Source organism: Equus przewalskii, chromosome 16, assembly GCF_037783145.1.
Source record: "Equus przewalskii isolate Varuska chromosome 16, EquPr2, whole genome shotgun sequence".
Classification (NCBI taxonomy): Eukaryota; Metazoa; Chordata; class Mammalia; order Perissodactyla; family Equidae; genus Equus; species Equus przewalskii.
Window position 1 is genome coordinate 13,485,269 of NC_091846.1, and position 27,190 is coordinate 13,512,458.

The following is a 27,190-nucleotide window of genomic DNA, read 5'->3' on the forward strand; positions in this document are numbered from 1 at the left end:
TTATGCAGCATTATTGTAACAACAGGCAGAATGTGTTTTTCTACTGTCTTTCTCTTCCAATTAGAATATAAACTCCATGGGGGCAGGAATTTCTCTTTACTTTGTTCCCTACTATATCCTCAGGATCGAGAAGAGCGCCTAGTTCAGAAGACTGCTTAATAAATATTCATTGAATGAACGAACGAATTCAATACAACTCAATAGTCAAAGCTACGGCAGGTGTTCAGATGAGGATAAACCAACTGAAGGATGGATTTATGAGCTTTGCTTATCTGTTCTCTCTCAATTGCTGGGCCTAATATGCACTATGTTAGTTATCTATTGCTGTGTAATGAATTACTTCACAATTTAGCAGCTAAAAACAATAAACTTTTATCATCTCATGGTTTCTGTGAGTCAGGAATCTGGAAACGGCTTAAGTGGGTGGTTGTGACTCAAGTTCTCTCATGACACTACAATTGAGGTGTTGACCAAAGATGCTGTCATCTCAAAGGCTCAACAGGGGGAGGACCCACTCCCAAAGTCACTCACATGGGGCTTCTCACAGGGCTGCATCATGATACAGTAGCCAGCTGGCTTCCTCCAGAGTGAGTGATGCAAGAGCTAGAGAACACCCAAGACATGTCATAGTCTTTTTTTTTTTTTTAAGGAAGATTAGCCCTGAGCTAACTACTGCCAATCCTCCTCTTTTGTCTGAGGAAGGCTGGCCCTGAGCTGACATCCATGCTCATCTTCCTCTACTTTATACGTGAGACACCTACCACAGCATGGTGTGCCATGCAGTGCCATGTCCACACCCAGGATCCAAACCGGTGAACCCTGGGCTGCCAAGAAGCAGAACCTGCAAACTTAACAGCTGTGCCACCAGGCCGGCCCCCAGAGTCTTTTTATTAACTAATCTCAGAAGGGACATCCCATCACACTTTATCCATTAGAAATTAGTCAATACGTCCAGTCCATATTCAAGGGGAAATGACTACCCAAGCTCATCAATTCTAGAAGGTGAGAATTATTGGAGACTAGCTTAGAGGCTTACTGTCACATGCTCATGGAGGCCCTCAAATTCTGTTTTTAAAAGGACAAGATTTAAATAATTTCTCTGCTTGATCTTTTTAAAAATTAAAGTTGTATCAGATGCCATTATTCCATTTAATAGCGTGAGTCCTCAAAAAACATCAGGGAATTGGGAAAATCTGAACAAAAGGTTTTCTTGCATGCCCAAGATTTTAGAGCAAGTATCTCATTCAGGGATGATCAGAGCAGACAATGTGATTTAACAATATCAAGTAGAATCTCTTTTTTTGTGAGGAAGATTAGCCCTGAGCTAACATCTATTGCTAACCTTCCTCTTTTTTTGCTTGAGGAAGACTAGCCCTGAGCTAACATCTGTGCCAGTCTTCCTCTATTTTGTATGTGGGATGCTTCCACAGCATGGCTGATGCGTAGGGTAGGTCCATGTCTGGGATGCAAACCTGGGCCACTGAAGTGGAATGCACAGAACTTTAACTACTCGGCTGCCAGGCCAGCCCCTCAAGGAGAATGCCTTGACAAAAATTTTTATCTCTTATGATAACTAAACTTTCACCATTAGACGTTCATTTCATTTGATCCAGATGCTCTGTTTTCAAGTGTCATCTATTTCATCAATTAATAATCCTTAAGTACCTAATAGTAGCTAGGTTTAAAGCATTATGAGAGTTAAAAATATGATATTATTCCTTCCCTCAAAAGCTTAGAATTTAGTTGTTATAAAATAGAAGTAACCCCAAGAGGGAGGTGAGCCCCCTAAATGATCTTCAGTAAAGAAATCCTTTTTGCTTAAGAAAATAGAATAAGTACTAAATATATAGATATAAGTACCTCTTAAATAATTGAAAACTAACTCTTCCATATCTCCACTCTTCCTAGTCTCACACTTAATTGGATCATGAAAAGAGAAAAGACATTCCTCCAAAATAACACTCCCGTTTCCATTGACTGTTTTGGCAGGAGCAGCAGGCTGCCCATCCCCACCGGGTTCCTGAGCTCACGTGAGCTAGCTCATGACTGTTCTACTATTGCAATCTTCAGTTACACAGAAGGCCAAGAGAGTCAGCAAGGTCACCAGGATAAACAAGTAAAACAAATAGAAAAAAGGAAAAAAAAGTCGAAAGAGACATTGTCTCAATCAATGCTTGTTAGCACAAAGGCAAAAGATTCACAATGCATTTCTTACCGGATAAATGCGAGTGCACTCATGCATTGGCATGTAAATGTATTATTCTGAACAAATAAGCTGGTCATGCGGGAAGCATCATGGGGATGTCTGTCAATGCCTTCTCAAAGTCACAGAGAGCATATCGTTGCTACAAGAAAAGATGCTGCAGTAACTAAGATTTATGATCCCTAACTGCGTTCTACACCAAGGGGGTTGTAGAGTTTTGGACTCAAAGGGCAAGACAAGGGAGTGAGGCAAGAGAGAAGGAAGTTACCATCACTAAAAATGACTTGTTTTACACACACACACACACACACACACACACTCACACACACACACACACTCTCTCTCTCTGAAAATCAGAAAAAGGAGAGAAGAATAGTCATATATATTCTCTGGACATAAATGACTATTTGTCTTAAGATGATAAATTCCCTTCAAAGGACCACTCTACTTCGGTTGTGTAGAATCATTAAAATCCTGTTAGACATAGAAGATATTCAGAGTTATGCCCACTTCCATACAACTTTCTAAGACACATAAGATCGACACAAGCTCAATGAAGTGTGTATTCCATGACACAGTCACACAAGTGCCTCCTTTTTAATTGAAGCCTAGCATTCTCACCTCCACTGAGTAGTATCTGTGAGATTTTCTCCTCACATTTTTAAAAAATGTATCTTACACTTCAGACAGAATCAATTTCCTGAGGGAGAGTAAAATAGAAAAGTAAGCTCGTTATCTGTGTAATTGAAGCAAAATTAAAGCAACTTTACATCAATTATCTGACCAGAATAATAACCCTCATTCTCTACTTCACCTCACACATAGAGTGTGTCTGTTTTCCAAGACGTAAAATTTTAAAAAATTAAAGTATCAAAAATGTCTACCTCATAGGAGTTTATGAAAATTAACGGAATTTAAGTTAGAAAGAATGTAATTAACTTGCCTGGAATTTGGCTAGTCCAGCTAAGTTAACACCATAGCTTTTTAAAAATGTGCCACAAGACCCATAAGCTTAGGGAGTACAATAGCTTTCATGACCTTAAATACAAATTGCCTCAAGAAAATGCCCTCTCAAGTCAGATGCAATTCCTCGTCTAGTGGGCATGGCCAGTCACCAGTTAGGCCAGTGGGAAGAATGGTTTTCACCTCATTTATCAAAAATTCCTTCTGTAAACTTAAAAATGTAGACAAAGAGAACAGATTAGTGGCTACCAGGGGAAAGATGGGGTGGGGGGTGGGCACAAAGGGTGAAGGGGTGCACCTACAACATGACTGACAGACAATGATGTACAACTGAAATTTCACAAGATTGTAACCTATCATTAACTCAATAAAAATTAAATTAATAAAAAAAATTCCTCTGTAATAAGTCAGCAGAAAGGTACTGAGTGCCTCATGTGAAGAAAGCCTGATCGACTGTGCTGGAGGGTCTGCTCACACGGGATTTAATGTAAGCTGTGTTTCTGTGAATCCTGCTTAAAATCTCTGACTTTACACATGCAGAACCTCTGAAACGCTTAACATTTAGATCAATCAGAATTCTAAAAGCCTTTGCTCCTTCCAACAGTTTTGTCCTACAAATTTTATTAACCTACATACTGCAGCATAAGAACTAGTACTTTTTTGTAATTATCCTTGCCTAGATTAGTAGAAGCATTCCTATGACTCTCTGAATGTTGTCTTTGGACCTCAAGGTTGGAAATCTTTTCCTGCACCTATACGTTTAAGGCACCATTTGAAAATCCTGTCTTTGACTCTATAACCAGAAGTTTTTACCCTGGAGTTTTCTAGGTATCCATTAACCCTTGACATTTTAAGCAAAACTTGGGACATTTTCTGTGAAGAGAATTGTAAAATACAGAATTCATCTGATCTTTGCCCTGGGTTCCTGGCAATGAGCTTCTAGAACTCAGAATTCCCAAAGTGAGAAGAGTGACTTTGTTGTTCATGAGTCTCTTAGATCACACCTGAGTTTACACTACCAAGATGACTCAGGATGAGGGGCTGGTCACCAGAAAAACCAGCCATGTGACTGAAAGATTGGGGCTTTGAGCCAGCCTGACCCCTGGGGAGAGGAGGAGGACTAAAGATTGAGTTCAACCACGTGGCGAATGATTCAGTCAATCACGCCCATGTAATGAAACACCAATAAAAACTCTGGACACCAAGACTTGGGAGTTTCCTGGTTGTTGAACACATTGATACATGGAGGTGCAGGAGGTGATGCATTCTGACTCCATGGAGAGGGGACAATGAAAACTCTGTGTTCAAAACCTTCTCAGACCTTGCCCTATGAGTCTCTTCATTAGGCTGGTTCTCATTTGTCTCCTTTATAATAAAACTGTAGTTGTAAGTATAGCACTTTCCTGAATTCTGTGAGTTGTTGTAGTGGAATTATCAAAATCCCAAAATTTTTAGCCAGTTGCTCTGAAGGGCAGGTAGCCTAGGGACCCTGAACTTGCAATGGGCATCTGAAGTGAGGGTAGCCTTGTGGAAGATGATGCCCTTAAACCTGTAGAGTCGGACACTAACTCTGGGTGGTTAACATCAGAATTGCATTGCAGTACACTGAGTCCACAGCTCTTGTCAAATTTTCAAAGGGTTCTTTGACCCAAATACTAACATTGAGGAACACTGCTCTACAGAGTCCTAAGCAAAGAGTTTCCCAAATGAAAGAAAGTTCCTAAAGTGAGAACTAAGAAAGCCACATCAGCTAGGAAGAACAGTCAGGGAGCTTCCACAAACTTACAAAAGATGGCTATTTAAATTATCAGAAATACTTCAAATGCTTAAAACCCATAATAAGTCTTAAAGTCTCTCCTACTCTGAAAATATAAAACCAAAAATTAAAAACTAGAAGCAGAGCACAAGGTTTCCCAAGACAGAAAGTTGAATACCTAACTGCTAATCTTCTCTACCCAACACATCCCTCCCATCCCCATTCCCCCAACCCCAGCCCATCATCTGCTCCCTTCCCAGTCTTCCCCATCTCAGCAAATGGTAACACCAGTTGTTCAGGCCATCAACCTTGGAGTTATCCTGGCCTACTCTATTTTTCTTATACCTTATATCTAAAACATAATCGAATCTTTCAAAATGTATTCAATAGTTGACAATATCTTGTCTTCTACTGCAGTGTTTCTCAAATTGTGGTCCATAAACTCCAGGGAGTCCCAAAGACCCTTGCAGGGTGCCTACAAGGTGTTCACTAAAGGGACAGACCAACAAAGTGAGCCTGTCACTTCAAGGAAAAAATTTTGTAATACTCAAGTATTATTTGACTTTTTCACCACATTGACACTTGCAGTGATGGCGCAAAAGCAATGGTGGATTAAACTGTTAGTGTCTTAGCACAAATCAAAGCAATGGCACCAAATTGTACTAGTAGTCTTGTATTCCTCGCTGCCACACATTCACAGGGGGCAGGAAGGTAAGGGAGGGGAGCCAGTTTCACCTAATAATGTCCTTAATGAAACAGTACCAATTTTATTTTTTTGATTGGCATCTGAGCTAACAACTTGCCAATGTTTTCTTTTTGTTTTTGGCTTTTTCTCCCCAAATCCCCCCAGTAGATTGTTGTATATTTTTAGTTGTGGGTCCTTCTAGTTGTGGCAACAGTACCAATTTTTAATTTTATTTTTAAATATCAACCTTTAGGTACGTGTTTTTATAATACACTAGATGATAAAATGGAAAATATACATAAAGGACTTTGTCACATGCTGAAATACACTTGAGCAATTGCTTGCTTTGCAAGCTCAGCTAACCACTTTTTTCACGGAACATCATTTTTACTTAAAAGAACAACTGATAGACAAATCATCATCATTCACGTTGGATACTTGCAGATATCTTCTTGAAAAATGAACAAAGTGTGCTTGTCACTTCAAGGAAAAGTAATCACAGAAATTGGTGCCAATGATAAAACAAGATTTCATGGGGAAACTAGAATTTTTGGAAACTCACATCCACCACCGTGGGCTTGAGAGTTTCCCAATACTTAAAAACTTTTGGTGAGATTGGCAGTGATATTAGTGAATGTGATTTTTTATATTGTACAATAAAATGCATCAACACTTGGAAAATCTGCAATAACTCAATATTCAACATTTTCCAAATGACCGCTTCATGATGTTATCCAATGAGGCATGAGTAGACATATATGCACAGTACAAGACACACTGATGGATTTTAGTGCAATACAGTACAAAAAGTTCATTGATATAGTTTCAATGAAACTATATTGCACATCGTAACCTACCTTGGAGAACTATTATAAATTTTGGTGGACCGTCAAAGAAGAATATCCACTATTATCTGAAAACTCTTCCCTTTTCCAAGAACATATCTCTGTAAGAATAGATTTTCTTTATAGACTTCAACCAAAACAACATATCACAACAGATTGAATGCAGTAGCAAATATGAGAATCCCAGTGTCTTCCCTGAAGCCAGCCACTAAAGAGACCTACAAAACTCCAAAGCAGTGCCAATCTTCTCACTAATTTTTTTTCTTTTGGAAAATATGTTAATTTCTCATAATAATATGTTAATGTATTATAGATTTGTTCTTGCCACTTTTAGATGAATCAATAAATGCATTTTTAAGGGCCTCAGTTTTGGTTTCCAATATGATAAACATTGATAGATATAATCCACATAACCAAAAACATCTTGAGGTCCTCAACAATTCTTAGGAGTATAAGCAGGTTCTAAGACAAACGTTTGAGAAATACGGCTTTATTGTTACCACTCTGTTCCTGGACATTATCAGCACTCTCTGAATTTTGGCACTAACTTCTGATAGATCTCCCTGCTCTCATCTTGTTTCTTTGCATAATATTCCCAAACTACATTTAGAGTGATTCTTTCTAAACATGAATCAGGTCATGTCACTCCTCTAATCAAAATATTCCAAAGGCTTCCTTCCAAAATCATTTGTAGAAGAAGGTGGAGTTCTTATTGGCACGTTGACAGCAGGCATAGTGTTCTCTGATATCCTGCCATCATTCCCTCCTCACTCTGCACCAGCCACACAGCCTCTTGCTGTTCCCTGAATAAGCTAAGGCTGTTCCCACCCGGCTCTTCCATCGCTGAGAGCTCATTTCCCTCATGTCTCTACGGGAACTGCCTCTTTGCCTAATTTAGGTCTTTGTCCGCGTTTCACGTCATTGAGGACTTCCAAGACCACCGTGTCTTCTATAACTGTTTAAAATCACAACTCTCTCAGCGCCCTGTCCTGCTTTATTTTTCTCCACAACATTTCTTACCATCTGATATACTATACATTCTACCAATTTTTTTTTGTTTATTGTCTGTCTCCTTCCAGGAAAGGGTAAGCTCCTTTAAGGCGGGAATTTTGCCTGTTTTCTGCTGTATCCCCTAGCACATACTAGGCACTCAATGTCTATTGTTGAATGAATGAATGTATAAATGAATAAATGAGGGGGTGAGTGAATGAATGAGATAGCATGAATGTGGAGAAAGAAAAATGCCTCAAAAACTTCTGAAGAATTGTAGTCTAATTAAAGAGATTTTTTGACGAAACAGTAATCTAATCATTTTCAGTCTTACCCTGAGCCAGGACTTGATAAAATTAGGAAGTAGGCAAAGTCAGAGGGCTCTCTGAGTCACGTATTTGTGCCTTTTAATCTAATAACAGGACCATCCTCTAGATGCTTCCCCTGTATCCAATTTCCATGAGTCTTGCTCACAGCTTTGTCAATGAATTTTCCAAGCAACCATGTGCCACATGTGCATCCCAGTTTCGGCCTCTGGATCCAGTCCCTAGAGCAGTGCTGTCCGATAGAACTTTCTGCAGTGATAGATCTGGTCATCTGTGTACTGTCCAACATGATATCTACTAGTCAAATATGTCTACTGAGCACTAGAAATGTGGCTACTACAAGAGAATTTTTTATTTAATCTTATTTTAACTAATTTGCATTTGAATAGTCACGTTTGGTTAGTGGCTACTACACAGCATAGCCCTAGAATTACAGGCCAGCCTCCCTCTCCCGATCCTGCAGAATTTCTAGTCCAGAACCGCTGAGGTCATCCTCTATCTGCCTAACTCACCCAAAGCATTAACTCAAAAGGCTTTAAAATGCAAAGGCCATCCACATTTAAACAGTGGCCTCGTAAACACCTTAACTGATTCAGGGACAAAGGGAATAGGAACCTTACACGGAACAAACCAAAAAATTGGGCTGTTTCCAAACACATGTGAAGCTAGAATTGCCAAGAAATAAAAACGTTTACTTCCTCCATGACCTCCTCTCTCTCCGAATTTGTATTTGTATCAGCTTATTGATCAATGTCTACACCAGAAAAAGTCTTTGGTTTATTACTTCTAAATCACTCTGCCTTTTTTTAAAGCAACTGACCCTTTCTCTATAACATTGATGTTTTAATAGATGAATTATGACCACTTTTCCAAACTTAAAATTGATCCAAACATTTTTAATGTAAAAATCTATATGTACAACCATTGGACTGGAGAGATGAAATGTCCATACAAATGACACAATTAAAAATGAATTTATTAGAGGTCATCTAAAACCTTATTTGGCTATTCAGAGTAAATCCAAGGACAAATCTTTACAAAGAATTTAAGTCACATTCCAAAAGGTTGTCATTTGTCTTTATAAGATGTGTATATACATATATAAGTAAATGGATCAATCCCAGCAATGAATCTAAAAGTTCTTGATGTTGATGGTATAAATATAAATAAAAATCCTGAGATGAAGATATGTTAAAACGAAGAAATACACACACATTCTGAAGCTGGTTATGTTAACGGAAATAGTAATGACATCATAAAATAGCACGCTATCTTTACCCATTGATTATTGAACTGATCAATAGTTTGGATAATCCAAAATAACGGGTGATCTGTTATCCAGTCATACTCTATCCCACTGCTTCCCTGGAGGTTTACTGCTGCTATAGCTATTAGTACTACTCCTCCCACTGGGAGCTCTCTGCTGACACCACAGATCTGTTATTCTACTCTCCCCTGAAACTACAACTTTGGAGTCGATTTATTAGTTTACATGTCCTCCAGAAGCAATGGTCTGGGACAGGGGAGTATATTAGGAAGGAATATAAGGCCAGGGAGCATTTTCAGTTGAGGTGAGGCCTTTTAGGGTGTTGCTGGCTATCAGAGGACTTTCCCTGAAGGAGGACTCTTTGAATGTCTCTGCAGCCAGAAGGCCCTTGTGCGTAGCAACCAGATGTGTGTTCATATTTCTCCATCATTTATCCACCAGTTTCACTACTTTTTATTGAGCACCTCTATGAAAAAAAGAGCTTTACTTACATATTGTCTTTCCTAATGCCACAACAACCCAAAGAGATCACAATGGTGACCCCATTTTACAGAAAGATATGGAGTTTAAGAAATATGCCTAAAGACCCCAACCTAGTAAATGGTGGAGTTAGTTCACAGAACACATCAAGTGACCTGGAAACGTCTTTCCTTCTCTATGCAGATTAACTCATCACACGGATAACGTGCATAAACGTCATTAGGAGTTCACCTAAATATCTTGCTTCATTTCCTCCTGTCTCATAGTCTGCCTGAGTGAAGAGAAGGAACAATGGGTTAATTTCTAGGCAGCAACACCCAGGAGAGCTTTCAACAGAAGTCTAATTTTGCATGAAAATGCTACAAGATCATTTACAGCAGAGACATCCCCCAAATGAATCCATCTTAAAGTGAACACATCAGCAAATTATATTCGTATTTAAGGAAAGAGGTCTTGTAAAGACACACCCTAAAATATGCCATTGCATTTCTTTGGAATATGTTCAGGAGGTGAAAATAACTTAAGAAATTGGCCAGCTTTCCTTATCACACAGTATTCCTAACCATCTGCTGCATGTGCTTGTGAAGATGGGGCTCGGTGCTTAAAATTCTCATCAAAGAAAATGTGAATAACCAGTTTACACCCTGTGAGAGAAAGGGAAAAGGATGCCTCCTCCCCATTGCCACAAGTTCAGATTTACAGTTAACACGTGTGGTTGTGGGTGGCTGTGCTTGTTTCTTAAAAGAAGATAATTGCACACAGCACCAAATAACAAAACAAAAGGGGAAAATGTGTGTGGGAGGTGGGAGTGAGATGTTAGAATAATTTAATTACTGTCAGGTGGTTTTCAAGCTGCACTAGGGGGAAAAAAACCTCAAACAAGATCTATTACCCAGAAAACAATTTGAGCCTCCATCTCTGCTCATTTTTACCAAATGATCCCAAACATTTTCAAGAATTTGATAAACTTTAAGTTGATATATGAGTCAGTTGCTATTTGCTCCAAGCACGAAGCTAATGAGGATAAAGTCTCAAGTTCAATCAAGACCTTGAAGGCCAAGAACTTTCACTGTACTCTCTGACTACCAACTGCATCTTACACACTGGTGAACACTGGAACTGCTATTTATAGAAACAACTCTCCAGTCTCCCATGAACAGTATGGTGGCCCAGGGTTCAGGCAGAGACTTTAGAAATTAATCACCTATTTGTGTGAGGCCTCACTCTTTTGGAAGGAGGGCACTCATCTTGCAGGGGTAAGAAGGAAAGTGTAAATGGCCACTACAGCAGGAAAGAGAGGGTTTAAAAAATGAGAGAGAAAAAAGACATGTCTCCTTGTAGCCTAGCTAGGACCGATAGCCTGCGCCCTACTTTAGTGGCCTCGGGTGCTGAAATGTACCACAGGTAAGGAATGTAGCAGCTTTGGTCTGCGCCCTGTACTGAAGAGATACAACAGGAAACATGGTACCTGGGGTACCTCATGAGACCCACCAAGCTGTGAGAGGCCAGAAGAGGAGGAACACTGGCAGGAGAGGTCCCGGTGTGCCAGAGGGGCACACAGCTATGAGCCCTGTAATGATAGCATTCCATATTCTAGCAGTGGCTTGGAGCTGGCATCAGTGTGGGCATGGCAGTTCCATGACAGTGATGAAGTTGCAGCAGCAACAATGCTCTGGAGAGCTCAGGAACTGACAGCCCTGGAATAGCAAGGAGCTGCAATAGAGAGAGGTAACTGGGTCAGGCCTCAGCTAAAGAAGCATTGTGTGTCAATTCAAATCATCTTTGGAAGGACAGCCATGCAGGCCAGCTGAAAGGGTCTTGAATCTGGGAGTACTGGCTTGGTAGACTACCCACCTCTCCCCTCACCCCTCCATTCCCATCTCCAAATCCCACACTCCAGCTTTGCTTCTGAACTCAAAACCAGTTGAAGATTAAACATATGCATACTTTGTGAAATGTAATAAATACACCTCTCACTGTTAGCTGTCAACATGTTCACAAATGTTGACATTAACCATCAAAGTACTGAAAGGATATCGCATGACTAGTTAGAATACTGAGGTCTATGGACATCTCTGAGTGAACAGAAAATTACAGCTGTCATCTTGACACACTACAGGGTTAATTACACACTAATAAAAGTCAGCGACTGTTATACTATTACAGTTACTGGAATCCAAATGGTGGTGTTTGTTTGTGAATCATTGGATTAAAGATATTAGGGCCAGTGAATTAATCTTTGCATTCCTTCTCTCAGGCATGGCACAGCGAAGTGCTTATTTACTTGGCATGCTCCTCTTAGTCAGAAGCACTTGGGCTGGGCCGAGTCCCTTGGTTACAAGTACGTCATCAGCCACCCTTAAACCAGGAAATACAGGACTCTCAGGAAGTGCACTTGATAACACAGCACAGTGAGCCAAAATTAGCCAGTAATCCGCATTACTCCTCATCCTGAAATGATGCAATCATATTTTACAAGGTTGTCAAGTGGTGGAGATCAGCCCAGTGGCCGTATGAGATCCTTTTCCCAGCTTTGTTACAACAACCAGGTTTTAATGACTCCCACAGTTTCAGCTTCTCTTTTTCAAAATCTCAAACAGCCATCGGTGGCAGGATTTCTAAGTTCAGATGGGTGGCAAATTTACTGTACTGTAAGCTCCTTAATGCTAGAAACAATGTTTTATTCTTTATATCTACTGAGCACAATGCTTGGTGCAGTAGGTACTCAATTAATGTCGGCTAAATTATTCCCAATAAGAAAATGAAATGATGAATGAGACTTCATCACTAGGTGATTGCGCAGGTTCCTTGTTGCCCACTGCCACCACAAAGCACGAGAATGGGAATGAGTAGCCTGGAATCGCTTACAGAATCACACGGAAAAGCCTGGTGTGACATTCTAGCCCACAGAGCCGTGAGTCGGCCTCCACAGGATTATCTCAGCGACACGCTGTCTTCCTACTAACAAAGAAGAAAAGAGCTCTGTGAGATTCCGGGAATTCTAAGGCCCACTTATTTCTGGTTACTTGTTTTTGGTAGGCACTGCATAAATACCAAAGAAACAGTGCTGAAATGGAAGAGATTTTTCATTTTCATTCCTAAAAAAATTCATGGGAATTATTATGTCTCGTGATGGATGAGCATGGCTAGAACTCTCTTTATCCTGGAGAGTACCGCAGACGAAGATACTAAGGCACCATTCCCGGAGAACTGTAGAATCCTGCTTCTGTCCTCTAGTGATTCACAACCTAACACCTGAGTGACGCTGAAAGAAGAAACACCTATGCTTAGCGTTAAGAAACTGCTAACGAGCATGTAGGCTTGCATAGGCTCTGGAGTGGAAAGAACTGGGTTTAAGATCTGTCACTTACCAGCTGTGTGACCTTGGGCAAATCACTTAACCTCTCTCAGCCCCCTGCCAAAGGTTATTCTAACGCTTCCCCTCCCTGAGCCTTCCTGCAAGACCCAGATGAGACCAGGTATATTCTGAGAGGCTTTGTAAACCATGACAGAAATTATACATGTTATTCATTATTGTTTTATAGATGCTTGTTTCTGTATATCTAGAAGATAGAGATCTAAACTACAGGAAAATGCCCAACTTAAAAGCAGTCATTTAGAGAGAGGACTGCAAACTGAGAGTGAATTTCAGTGGGACAGAGTGACTGCAAACCAAATCCTGGATTTAGCCAGGTGTCCAGAGATATCAGTGCATGACAGGAAGGTAAGGATGTCTTTCTGCACAAGTCTGCTTAGAAAACTAAAGAATTTGCTCTCAGTTCTGGTGCCTCTAATATCAGAGTGATTTTTGACACCCAGTAACTATAAGAATCGGCATTTGTTCAACGTCTGTCACATTTATTTTTTCTTTAAACTTTAACACTATTATCTATCACATAGTCAAGTTGAGCTCTTTATTCAAGTCTAAAAATCTAATGATAAAACTTTCCAGACATGCTTGTGTGAAAAATATTACTGTTGGTAGAAACAAATAAAAAGGCTGGAATGTCCCAAGTGTGAGATACGCACAACCACAGGCTTTCACCAAATTTATGCTTTTCTATAAACTTGTGTCTTCTCTGTAAAATAAGCAATTTTTCTGACATTTTTTTAACTGCTCTGTTTCTCTAGTCATTAAGAGACAATTTTTATGGGTTCTGGTACTTTTCTATTCGAACAATTGTGTATTTTATGGAGGCATATATACATAGTTACCATCTATTTCTCAGGTTTCTAGATAACAGCCTTTCTCCTGCACAGCTGGACTGCTGGTGTAAGTCTGTTAGAGAATCCTTAATTTTCATATCTTCTTTATCTTCCATCCCTCTCTCTCTTTCCGCTTTAGGTCCTCCCGACAATTGTCGTGGCTCTCCCCACACTGCAGCAAGGGAAACAGATGGCTTCCCAGCTCTCCTCTCAGGGTTTTATTCAGCTGCATCTGCAGAACCACACGGAGGGAGGAATTTTGGTCCCAAACGCATGTATGCTCCTCTAAAGATGAGGTAATTTCTCCTCCTTTCTGCACTTCGAGCAAAGAGAAGCCGAGCCCAGGAGAGCCCAGAGAGGTTCGCGGCTGGATACTGTGCACGGCTCCCCCTTCTGAGCAGTCTGTCTCCATGGAGACAGACGCACAACAGAAGAATCACGACTGGGCCAGGTGGGGATCAGGAGCAGCAGGGGAGACGCCAAGAGTCAACAGACGGGGAAAAACAAGAAACGCTAAATGGGAGATTCAGTTGTTTGCATGGGAGGATTTACCTTCTAGCTGATTTCTAAAATATTTCCTCACCTCAACAAAAAAGAGAGAGAGAAGATAGTCCTTTGGCGAATAAAACGAAAGCTTTAGCTGTTAATTGAATTACATGTAATTTCCTCAGGGTCAGAATGTTCTGTAATCATTTCAATGTTTATCCTTGTAGATCTGTTCGATTTTCATTAAGCAGCAGTGGTGAGAAAGTGGTTGGTTGTGCAAACCCTTGCCTTTGCTTGGCAAATAATCGCATCCCCATTTAAAGCCCCCATCAAGTTGCACACATGATGTGATCTATTAAGCTCTTGGCTTTCTCGAGCATCTCATTAATTTCAGAGAGTGATTTCTAAGGATCACATTTCAGAAATTGTCAGAAACGTTTTTCTCCTTTTGTTGCTTGTCACCAAGCGAGTACAATCCTGTAATGACACCCCACGTTTCAACATGCCTTTTCATAATGAGTCTTTAGGGGGAAATTCAACTTACAAGAATTAAGAAAACAGTCTGCTACTTCCCATAACATCAAAACCATAGGAACATGGTTTTGCATACATAATACCACATGACTATAATGCCATGGGGCTGGTTATACTCACATAGATTATGAGCCATCGCTGCTGATCAATACAAGTGTAGGATTACTTGCACTGGCCAATATACACACTGTAAAATCATCAATAACATATAATTTGTTACCATTCTAAGAACTAAAGAATAAAAGGGAAATGTAAAAGATCAAAACACAAAGTCTCAGCCTTGCCTCTGAACAATTCTCTTATATGCCACAAGTCACGAAAAGCTAATGTGCTCAGTAGGACAACTTTAAAAAGCGGGAGTATGTTCATTTTGTTACTTTCCACTACCGCTCAGGATTAACCTTAGCCATTAGCACTGTTTTCAAAATAAAATGGTGACTAATCAATGCAGGAAAAATGGCTAGTAAATGAGGCACATTTATGTAAAATCCTCTGTCCTTAGAGACCAAGAGTGACTTATCGCTTGGGACTTGACGAGCAGATGTGATGGCCAATGTCACAGTAGCCAAAAGCGGAGTGAGAGAGAGATTCTCACCCACAGTCCCAAGGGGTTGCTTTTTAAAGAAATGCCCTTTGAGTTTATGCCAGTGGCACAATACTTTTTTATGATATTGCAGTGTTGTTCTGTAACATGGTCAAGAATCCTTGGATATGGCACAAAACTCTGATATTTTAAAAACCTAATAATTCATTTTATTTACGAACTACTCCAGCAACCAGGCCATGAAAATAACCTAATTTCCTCTTCTCAATGTATAGTTTATTTTAATTCATGATGATCAAAGTCAGTCCTTCTGTATGATTTAAGCCAAGTGAAAAGATCTGCATGCCCAAAATATGACCCTTTTGCTCACCTGCAGTCCTATTAGAGTCAACTGTAGATTCTGATGGTATTTCCAGAAGAACCCTGTTAAACTTGAAATTCTATCATCAAGAATTAATTAAATTTTGCTAGTAAAAAATGTCTAACTGAATGAATGTCTTTCAGGAAATGTGACCAGAACAGACAACATAGGTTCAGATTAAGGGAAAGAGAGAAACTGATCACTTTGGCATTTATTAAATACATGCTATGTTCCCCAGAATTGAGCACATTCAATGCATTATATATTTTTTAAATCCTCACAATAAATTATTATTGCTCCCATATTCCAGATCAGGTCACATCCCAGTGAGGAGCAGAGCCCAAATTCTAGCTACACTGAGGAGAGGATGGGGTGGTCAGTTGGTGTGGAGCACAGTCCGGAGAAGACCCACTGCATGAGGAGGTCCTGGAGCCACCAGGACAGTAGTAGGCTGGGTGTCAGAAGGAAAAGCTCCAAAGAAATTCCACTGAAGGGATGGCTCAAAGGGACAGAACAGAATCCCAACACTGGCTCTGATTACTTCATGATCATGTTTAAAATATTTGAAGAACAGGGAGGAGAGTGATTCACAGAGAGGAAACTACAAGTGCCCTTCAATCTTCAGATACGTCAAAAACAGTACTAAGGTGCTGTTGGGGGTTTACTGTAAAAGTTAAGTGGGCTAGTGCTTGTGAGTATGGAGTGTGTGTATAAAAGTATGATGTGTGTGAGTGTGTGTATGCATGCACGTGGGAGTGTGGCATGCATGTAAATGAGTGTGATGTGTCTGTGTATGTGTGTGTCTGTGTCTCTGTGTGTGTGGCAAAGCACATTTAACACATTCTTGCTTTATCATCCTCTATTCACTCACCTGGGAAAACAACTGCTCCACTTAAACTATCCATCTACTCTGAGCCTTCCCCTGAGAAAACGAACATATCCGTGCGAACTGGGCTCTTTTTAAACTCAAAATGGCTACCAAAAAATACCCAGTAAGTCTAACATGCTCCCCAGAAACAAATTTTTTCCTCTCTCCAAGAGGTCCATTTAACACCTTCTCATCTGTTTTCTGACCTCTAATATTCCCACTAACCTGCGCCAACTTTTAACTGTTGACCTCACCTCATTTTCCTGAGAAGTTAGAAACAGTTGTGCGGGAATTCTCTCATCCTCCCACCATCATCTCCATTGGCGTCTGTACCCATATGCTCTTTCTTCCTTCCACAATGGAAGAAGTGTTTCTCTTCCCATGAAAGGCTAACATGTTTGTCCTCTGGATCCCATCTTCTCTCTCCTTCTCAAGGATTTCTGCAACTCTGTCCTGAATTATTAGTGTCTTTCTCTCTCATTTCTATTAGCATACAAACATGCTCTAGGATCCCCCATCTTTGCCAAGCATTCCTGCCATCCCGCATCCCTCCCCTAGGACTTCTCTCATCTGGTTGCTCCACCTCACAGCAAAACTTATGAAAGCAGTTGTCTAATATTGATTGCCTTTATGATTTCACTTCCAGACATCTCTTTGGCCACTTCACCAGGGCTTCTGTCTCCCCCTCCAACCCAGGAGAACTGTTCATAACCAACCACTAATGATTTCCATAATACTAAGGAAAACCTGCGCTTCCCTGACCTCATTTTACTCTCTCAACAGCATTCTGTGGGGTCAACACTCTGTCCTCCTTGAAATATTTTTATCTCTTGATTTCCATGAAACCAACCCTTTAGGTTTCCTGCTACCTCATTGCCCATTCTTTCTCAGTTCCTTTGCTGACCACACATTGACATGAATAAAAACAAAAACACAATATGCCAAAAGTTATGGGATGCTGAGAAGGCAGTGCCCAGAAGGAACTTTATGGCTGTAAATACCTGTTTTAAAAAGAGAATAAAGATATCAAATCAATAACCTGACATTACAGAAATAAAAAGATTATAACAGTAAACTATGAAAAGTTGTATGTCAACAGATAACTTAGATGAAATGGACAAATTGCTAGAAAGTCACAAACAATCAAAACTTACTCAAGAAGAAATTGAAAATCTGAATAGACATAACAAATAAAGAGACATAATATTCAAACTTATAATATTGGCATAATAAATAAAAAGAAATAATAATATTAAAACTTACCACAAATTATGCCTAGGCTCAGATGTCTCCACTGATAAATTCTACCAAACATTTAAAGAATAATTAATACCAATCCTTCAAAACCCTCCCAAAAAATAAAAGAGAGAACACTTCCCAAATCGTTCTCTGTGATGAGTATTATGCTTTTACCAAAACCATAAAAAGACATCATAATAGAGAGAAATTACATCCCAATATCTTTTATGAATATAGATGCAAAAATTCCCAACAAAATATTAGAAAATAAGTTCAGCAACACATAAAAGGATTATACACCATAACCAAGTGGGATTTATCCCAGGAACACAAAGTTGGTTCAAGATAGGAAAATCAATCAATGTAATACACCATTTTAATAAAATAAAGGACAAAAATGGCATGATCGTCTCAATAGATGCAGAAAAAGCATTTGACAAAATCCAACACCCTTTCACAATAAAACACTCAAGAAACTAGGAATAGAAGTGAACACTCTCAAGATGACAAAGGATGTCAATGAAAAACCCTCAGCTAAAACCACAGTTAATGGTGAAAGACTGAAATCTTTCTCTCTAAAATCCAAAACATGACAAGGATGCCTGTTTTTGCCTCTTTCATTCAACGTTGTAGTGGAGGTTCTTTCCAGGGCAGTTAGGCAAGAAAAAAAAATAAAAGGCATCCAGATTAGAGAGGAAGAAATAAAACTCTGTTTGCAGATAACATAGTCTTGTATAGAGACAATCCTCTGAAGTACTATTAGAACTAATAAATGACTACAATAAAGTTGCAGGATACGTGATCAGTATACAAAAATCAATTATTTCTATATATGAACAGTGAACACTTTGAAAATGCTATTAAACAATTCCACTTATAATATTATGAAAAAGACTAAAATCCTTAGGAATATATTTAACAGAAGAAATTCAAGACGTTTACATTGAAAACTACAAAACTTTATTGAGATAAATTAGAGAAGAACTAAATAAATGGAAAGACATTCCATATTCATGGACTATAAGACTCAATATTGTTAAAATATCAGTGATCCCAAAATTGATCTTCAGATTCATTGCAATCCTTAAAGTCCCAACTGTCTTTTTTTGCAGAAATTGCCAAGCTGATCTTAAAATTCATATGGAAATCCAAGGGACCCAGAATATCCAATCTTGAAAAAGAAGGACAAAGGTGGAAGATCCATACTTTCAAATTTTAAAACTTACCACAAAGCTACAGTAATCAGAACAATGTGGTATGGCACAAGAATAGATAGATATATAAATCAATGGAACAGAATTGAGAGTCCAGAAATAAACTCATGTTTTCAGGGCCAATTGTATTGCAACAAGGCTGCCAAGATAACTCAAAGAGGGAGGAACAGTCTTTTAATGGTGCTAGGACAACTGGATATCCATGTGCAAAATAACGAAGTTGGACTATGTCACATACACAAATTAACACAAAATGGAACCAAAATATAAATGTAAGAGTTAAAATTATAAAACTCTTAGAAGAAAACATAGGAGTAAATCTTTGTGTCCTTGGATTAAGCAATGGTTTCTTAAATGTGACACCAAAAACACAAGTGAGAAAAGAAAAAAACGGATAAATAGAACTACTTCAAAGTTAAACCCTTTGTACTGCAAGTGATACTATAAAGAAAGTGAAAATACAACCCACAGATTGGGAAAAGATATCTGTAAATCATGTATCTAATAAGATGTTTATATCCAGAATATGTAAAGAACTCTTACAACCTAACAATAAAAATATAAAAATTTTTAAGTAGACAAAGGATTTGAATAGACATTTTTCCAATGAAAATATGAAAATGGCTAATAAGCATATAAAAAGAAGCTCAAGATCATTAGTCATTAGGGAAATGTGAGTCAAAACCACAATGAGATACCACTTCACACTCACTAGGATGGTTATAATAATAATAATATTAAAAGAAACAGACAATATCAAGTGTTGGTGAGGATATGGAGAAATTGAAACTCTTATTCTTTGCTGGTAGTAATGTAAAATAGTGCAATCACTATGGGAAATAGTTTGGCCTTCTTCAATTTGTTACAAAGGAATATTACTTGCCAGTTAAAAGGAATGATGTACTGGGGCTGGCCCAGTGGCATAGCAGTTATGTTCACACACTCTGCTTCGGCAGCCCAGGGTTTGCTGGTTCATATCCTGGGCGCAGACCTATGCACCGCTTGTCAAGCAATACTGTGACAGGCATCCCACATATAAAGTAGAGGAAGATGGGCACAAATGTTAGCTCAGGGCCAATCTTCCTCAGCAAAAAGAGGAGGTTTGGTGGTAGATGTTAGCTCAGGGCTGATCTTCCTCAAAAAAAAAGAATGATGTACTGATACATGCTATACAGCATAGTTGAACCTTGAAAACATTATACTAAATGAAAGAAGCCAGTCACAAAAGACCACATATATTTTCTTTCCATTTATATTAAATATCTAGAATAGGCAAATCTATGGAGACAGAAAAAAAATTTATTGTCTGCCTAGGGCTGGGAAAGTAGTGACTGCTAATGTGTATGAGATCTTTTCAGGGAAGGATAAAATGTTGTAAAATTATATTTTGGAGATGGTTGCACAACTCTGTGACTGTACTAAAAACCATTGACTAGTATATTGTAATGAGTAGATTTTGTGCTATGTGAATTATATTTTAATAAAGGTGTTAAAAAATAATCTGGGAGCCAAATACCACATGTTTGAAGAGATGGAAGATACAAGGTTCCAGGATAAGATGCAAAGAGAGAAACAGGTATCACTTAAAAATATATCATCTGTTGGCAGCAAGGACTGTAAGAGTACATTAATCTTAATTTGAAATACACTGGTAACTCTTACACAGAAAATAATTCATAAATTATGTGAGAGAGCTATATACTCAGTGACCCCCTTCTTTAAGGATTTGTAGGCAGAATGAAAATGAATTCAAGTTACGGCAGCACTCAAGCCTTTCTCCTTGCGCTATGCACTGCATCCTCAAGAGACACAGAGATAACATCACCATAAAGATGACCGTAACAGCCTGAGGGAAGGCCTGGTGGAGAATTACATCTGGCTAGGTCTCCTCAAAACAGTGCTTCCAGCTTTCTGCTAAAATATCTATGAAAATATAGTACCAGTCCAGGAAAAATACAGATATCCTAGTAAGAATTTTTTTACTTACAGGGAATTTATTTTTTTTTTAATATGCTTTATTTTTTAGAGCAATTTTAGATTTACAGAAAACTGAACAGAAGATACAAAGACTTTCCATATATCCCATGCCCCTGCACATACCCACAGCCTCCCCCGCTATCAACACCACACCACAGTGGTACCTCTGTTACAATCGATGAACCTACATGGACACATAATTATTACCCAAAGTCCATAGTTTACTCTTGGTGTTGTGTATTCTATGGGTTTGGACGACTGTATAAGGACATGAATTCACCACTATAGTATCATACAGAATAGTTTCACTGCCCTAAAAATCCTTTGTGCTCCTCCTAGTCACCACTTCTCCTCCCTAACCCCTGGCAGCCACTGACCTTTCACTGTCTCCACAGTTCTGCCCATAGCATGCAGCCTTCTCAGACCGGCTTCTTTCACTTAGTAATATGCCTTTCAGGCTCCCTCCTACCTTTTCATGACTTGATAACTCATTTCATTTTAACTGTGAAGAATAGTCCATCATCTGGATGGGCCACAGTTTATGTACCTGTTCACCTACTAAAGGACATCTTGATTGCTTCCAAGTTTTGGCAATTATGAATAAAGTTGCTAAAAACATTTGTGTGCAGGTTTTTGTGTGGACGTAAGTTTTCAGTTCATTTAGGTAAATACCAATGAGCGTGATTGCCAGATTGTATATTAAAAATATATTCACTTTTTCAGGAAACTGCTAGAATTGTTTTATATATATACATATATATATATAATATAAAAATGTAAGATTCAGATAGAAAAATAAGGCTGCCTAAAAAGGAACCATCCGGGAGGCCTAGCATATCTACTCTAAGTCACATTGCCGAATGACAAGGACTCAAATTCTGGAGAGTTTTAAGAGAAGGGGAATTGTAACTTAAGACTTTTTTACATGAGTGTTCCTGGCCATTTATGAAAGTGGAAGACAAACATTCTCAGAGATACAAGAGCTCTGACAATCTGTTACCCAGGTAACCTTCTTTCAAAACTTACTTGAAGTGAACTCCAAGTTGGATAAAGCAAATTAAGAATTCAAGCGAGGAGAAATTATTGTGTAAGAGGGTTGATCGTAAATACAATTTTCCCTGCCCTCCCTAATTAGAACGTAATCCTGCCTTAAGTTCTCTAGAACTCTGCACCTCCTGGATGACACTTGTCACAGTTGCTGGTGTATATATGTTATCATAAGTGCTTAATCAGGATCTGTTGCCCCCAGTACACTGTGTGGTCCTCGCAAACAAGCAGTGTCTGCAGTTGCTCGCCTTTGCAGGTATCCCTCCCTCCTGACAGCAAGATGCCTGGCAACAGAACAGGATCTCCCTTCTCTGTGAATGAATGAGCATGAGCAAAAGAACATGGCACTCCTTCGATTGTTACTTACCACACTCTCACAAAAATATAATTTATTGGTGACACGTGTCTCCTTTGTTAATTCCTCGAGGACCAGGACTAGGCTGCATTCATCTCTCCACCCAAGACTCCCTGCACAGTGCCCAGGCTAAATAGAGTCACTCAATTAATATTGGCTAAATTATTGAATGCAATCCCCTGCCACACCCTCCCTCCTTCTTACACCCCTGCCACCTAAACCACTAAAATGCCATACGTGTTTCACATCTCCATGCCTTTACATGTATTGCTTTAGCCTCCGATTCTTTGCCCCACCTTCTCCGCTTCAGGAACTCCCACAGCCTTCCAGTCAGCTCCAGCATGGTCTGCTCCATCAACACTCAGGTAGAACTCGCTGTTTCCACAGCAATTGGCCATATTGCACTGAAATTATTTACTCATTTGTTTGTATTGCACATTAAACAGTGGGTTTCTGAGGGCTATGCTTTAAAGTATACTTTCCCAACTTTAGGTGTCATGCTATCTAACTTATAATAAATGCTCATTAAATATCTGCTATATAGATGAACCTGCTAAAGCAGCTCCATGGGCGTGTGAGGAGCTGCTTATCTATTCACAAAGGTTTTGTTCAGAAGGACAGCTTGGAGATAGCAAAATAAAAGTGGATACCATGCATCCAGGGAGGGTGTACAAATGATGGCCAGGCCTTCTCAAATTTACCCAAACCGGGTTTTAGTATAGAGAAGGATTTTGTCCTCTCTGTGTCTCAGAGGATACCGTGCTCTCACGGTTTGATAAAAGAGGCTGAGTTCAAGATTTGGCTCCATCCTACGGAAATTATTTTCTGTCTTTTGGTTACAGTCATGACGTTTCGCTGCTTTCAAATTCTTCCCTCAACATTAGAAGATGGAAGGAGGGAAACTCTTCAGTGTCTCAAACTTTTAAATCTAATTAATAGTTAAATCAAGAAACATCCCTCATCAAAATTTCCTTGCGTCTATTATACTAGACTAATTTTCTCTGTCAAGTGAAAGTGCCATAATTTTCAGTACTTAGAGGACTCAAAATTTTAATGGGAAGATTTAGTTAATCTTTCATAATCTGGAGTCTTTTTAAAGTTTACTTTCCTAGATGTGGATCCTACAATTAGATTTGCTTGTACTATAATTGTTCTCTCTTGAACTTATTTTTGCTGAGGTTTTTCTTTCTTTCTCTTGAAAGAATAAGATAATCTGCCTGCACCTGCCTATTGATGAGGGTTTTCAAGAGCAGTAGTTGCAAGTAGCACACCTGCTGAGAAACTGTTTGCACGTGAGGAGAACTGAAGCGGGCAGCCTCACCAAAGAGAGTGCAAGCAGCTTTGCACGGTGAAGAAGATGAGAAGCAACCTAACCTGATAGACCCATGGGTCAAAACATACCAAAAAGGATTCCAAATTGCTACAATAAATTAACCTGGAAAATATTCTACCAAAGTCTGTACCTTGAATCTTAAGTAAAGTCATCTTGTTGAAACAGGAAATGCCAAGGTATTACAAGATCAGCTGCACCCTTCTTTACAGCCCGTGCAAAATGAGGGTGCCCTAAAAGGCAGTCTTCAAATGCTATTTTTCACAGTGTCAAATCCATTTTACAAAATTTGAAAAGTTCTAGAAGCAGCCAAACACTTGAGCAAGGATTGCTCAGGATAACATTTCTTTTACGTAAGAAAAGGTAAAATATGTTGGTTCTTGTCTACAAAAGCAATAAACAGAAACTTGAGAAATTAAAGTTCTGTTATTAATCAACCTCACCCAATTATGGTCATAATTATTACTAATTTTTAATTGCACTTATCACTTACTGATTTGACGTTTGCAAAGTGAAAGACTAGAATACGAATCAGGGGTTCAGGAGTCTGCTTTCAATGCTGCTACCATCTAGCTGTGTGCCCGTGGGGAAGTCCTTTCATCTTTGTGGGTCTCAGTTTCTCTATAAAATTAAGAGTTTGAATAAAATTATTCCAATTTTGGTTTTGTGACTAAAGTTAGTTATACAAAAATGAGACATAAATCATGATCGGGAAATAAGAACAAGATAAAAATCTGACAAGAGTTAAGAGAGGAGATTTGACTGAAAAGACAAAAAACAAAATTCAATTCATATAGTGCCGTGTCACCATCTATAGGTAAGGTAGGTGTCAAAGATACAAAAAGAAGAATGGTGAAACTTTAAGCTAAGAAAAGCAAATAAATAGCTGATGGTTTGCCAGCTCTACCTGATTGGCAGAGGCTGTCTAGAGCAGGATCTAGAGGGTTCTAAGATCAAGTCTGAGTTCAGTGGGAAAGAATGCTGTGATTTATTAGTAATGTCTCCTGTGGGCTCAGAAAGGAAGAGTAGTAGCATATGCAAGATATTTGCCACATAAGTTCTAAAACAATATTCTCACCATGTATAGTAGATACTTGTTATTTGTGTCTAAAATTATGTCTGAAGACTTTAGAACAGCCTCTGTTCTCAAATAACACAACAGCATATAATTTGTCACATGAAATACAGTAAAACATAGCTTTGAAACATCAGTAACTCCTTTCAGGCCCTTAACTTTTCTATAAATACAACATTAAAGCAGAAAAGCTAGTTGCAGCTACATGCACCCCATTTTCATTCATCTTTTCTGTAGTACTAGAAGCTCTGGAAATTTATTTGGGCACATAGCTGCCCAGAATAAGTACTCTATTTCTCAGCCTCTCTTGTAGATAGATGAGGCCATTTGACTAAGTGCTGACCAATGAGATATGAGCAAAAGCTATGTGAGTGATGGGGTTCAGGTCAGGCTGCCCCAAAATATGCCTGTTTGGCACATTGATTATTTTGAATTAAAATTACTTCAGAATGAGTCAGTGCAAGAAGGACACTGACCCTCCTTTATCCCTCTGAAAGCAGGAAATAAATTTCCTGTGTGGAAGTTACCTCCTTGTACCAGGAAGTACAGAGACATCTTTATAGCCAGAGAGGGAATTTCGGGCCAAGAAGGCTGCATAAACAAACCTTGTTACTTCTTTACTAATTTACTACCCCAAGCCCAAACTTCTTCGTCTTTTCAATTCTTCACAAATTCATTGTTTCTTTGTCTAAAAGGTAGAAAAACTGCCTGCTTTGGTCACTTCTCTGAGTCTTACATTCTTATGAGTCTCCGTACGTAGGTATTAAATTTGCTTTTCTCCTGTTAATCTGTCTTGTGCCAATTTAATTCTTAGACCAGCCAGAAGAACCTAGAAAGGTAGAGGGAAAGTTTTTCATCCCCACCATGAGCAACTTTCAGGTTGTGCTCTTCTCCCCTCCCTGCTGGTTCCAAGCCAGACTGGGTGATGGTGAGCCATGAAGGAGATGAAGATGTGGCAAAACCTGCAGTCACTTTATCAGTCATATGCTGTTTATACACAGAAGGTTATGTGTGACAGAAATAATCCTCTATCTTGCTTAAGCAACTATAATTTCAGGTCTCTGTTACTGCAAACAACCCATACCTTACCTAATAAGATAGTTACTTCGCATTATGGGAGTGTACACAAGAAACACATGCCTCCTTGTGGGAAATGTGATGTGATTCTGAAGAAAGTCATTTCCGTTGTGTGGACATTTCCAAGAAGTAACAAGAAGTGAAGGTAGCAGTGCAGCTACCAAACAGGACTTTTGTAAAGGTTTCTTTCTTTTATTGGGTCAAATCCAGCCAACCACCCATTTGTAAATAAAGCTTTATTGGAACACAGCCATGTTCATTTGCACATTGCCTATGGCTACTTTCTGAGCTACAATAGCAGAGTTGAGTAGTTCTGACAGAGACCATATGGTGCCCAAAGCCTAAAATATTTACTATCTGGAACTTTACAGAAAAAGCTTTCTGGCCCCTGTCTTAAAAGGCGGCAGCCTTTGCATTCACAGGAATTCTGACTAACTGACTTGATTTCAGATATCGCTTTTTCTTATTTCCATATGGCTGTTCATCACATCTATGTATTACTGTTCAACATCCTACTTTCAGTTTATCCAAATACAATATTTTCTGTCAAAGAACTATTTCAAACTTTTTAATTTCCTAGTAATTGCACCTGAGTGCCACTTAACCCCAGGGCCATTTTTCACAAAAAGATGTTACTTCATCACAAGAATTAGAGCATTACAAAGGTGAGTAGGGAAAACCAGTGGAGTAAGACACAATCTCCCGGCTGTTGGTGATACTCCATAAGTTTAGTGACTGATTCCCACATGCTGGTCTCACAACCAGTAAAGTCCAAGTTCACTCCTTGACTTCAAATGTCACTCAGAAACAGTGAGTTTCTACCACTGTTAAAGAAATGTATCTAAAATATTTAAAGAAAACAAGACCATTTATGTTAAATCCAAGAATGTTATGAGTCTATTTTAGCACAAGTTTTAGAAGATGAGCCAGCCTGAGTCCTTAATGGTGAACTTGACTTGAACAGAATTTTAAATTTAAGAAAAAGTAAAGCCAATGAAGAATATGCTGCATTTATCTCAATAGTGGTCAAAAACCAAAGGGAAAAGCAAATGACTAAGATTCTAAACGTAAATTAAAAGTCACATCTGTCAGAAGTGAGCATCCAACTATCAGGGAAAAGTTTGAAATGTTGGTTTTAAAATTACTGGGCTCTTGAATTCATTCTTTCAATACATATATATGTGTTTTTTTAATGGAGTTTTTTAAAGATTTTTTATGTGTCCTTTTTCTCTCCAAACCCCACTGGTACATAGTTGTATATTTTTAGTTGTGGGCCCTTCTAGTTGTGGCATGTGGGATGCCGCCTCGGCATGGCTTAGATGAGCAATGCCATGTCCGCGCACCCAGGATCCGAACCGGCAA

At 39.0% G+C, this 27,190-nt stretch overlaps 1 protein-coding gene and 1 long non-coding RNA gene across 2 annotated transcripts in view; both read right to left on the bottom strand.

Moving 5' to 3' along the window:
- Window positions 1-24,297, bottom strand: part of LOC139076430 (uncharacterized) — a 74,147-nt gene extending 49,850 nt beyond the window's left edge. The window contains exon 1 of the long non-coding RNA XR_011528035.1: window positions 24,170-24,297. This is a non-coding gene — a long non-coding RNA (uncharacterized lncRNA). The remainder of the gene's footprint in view (window positions 1-24,169) is intronic.
- The window catches only part of LOC139076425 (uncharacterized), a 536,857-nt gene that overhangs the window by 353,310 nt on the left and 156,357 nt on the right, over window positions 1-27,190 (bottom strand). The gene's annotated exons all lie outside the window — the stretch shown is intronic.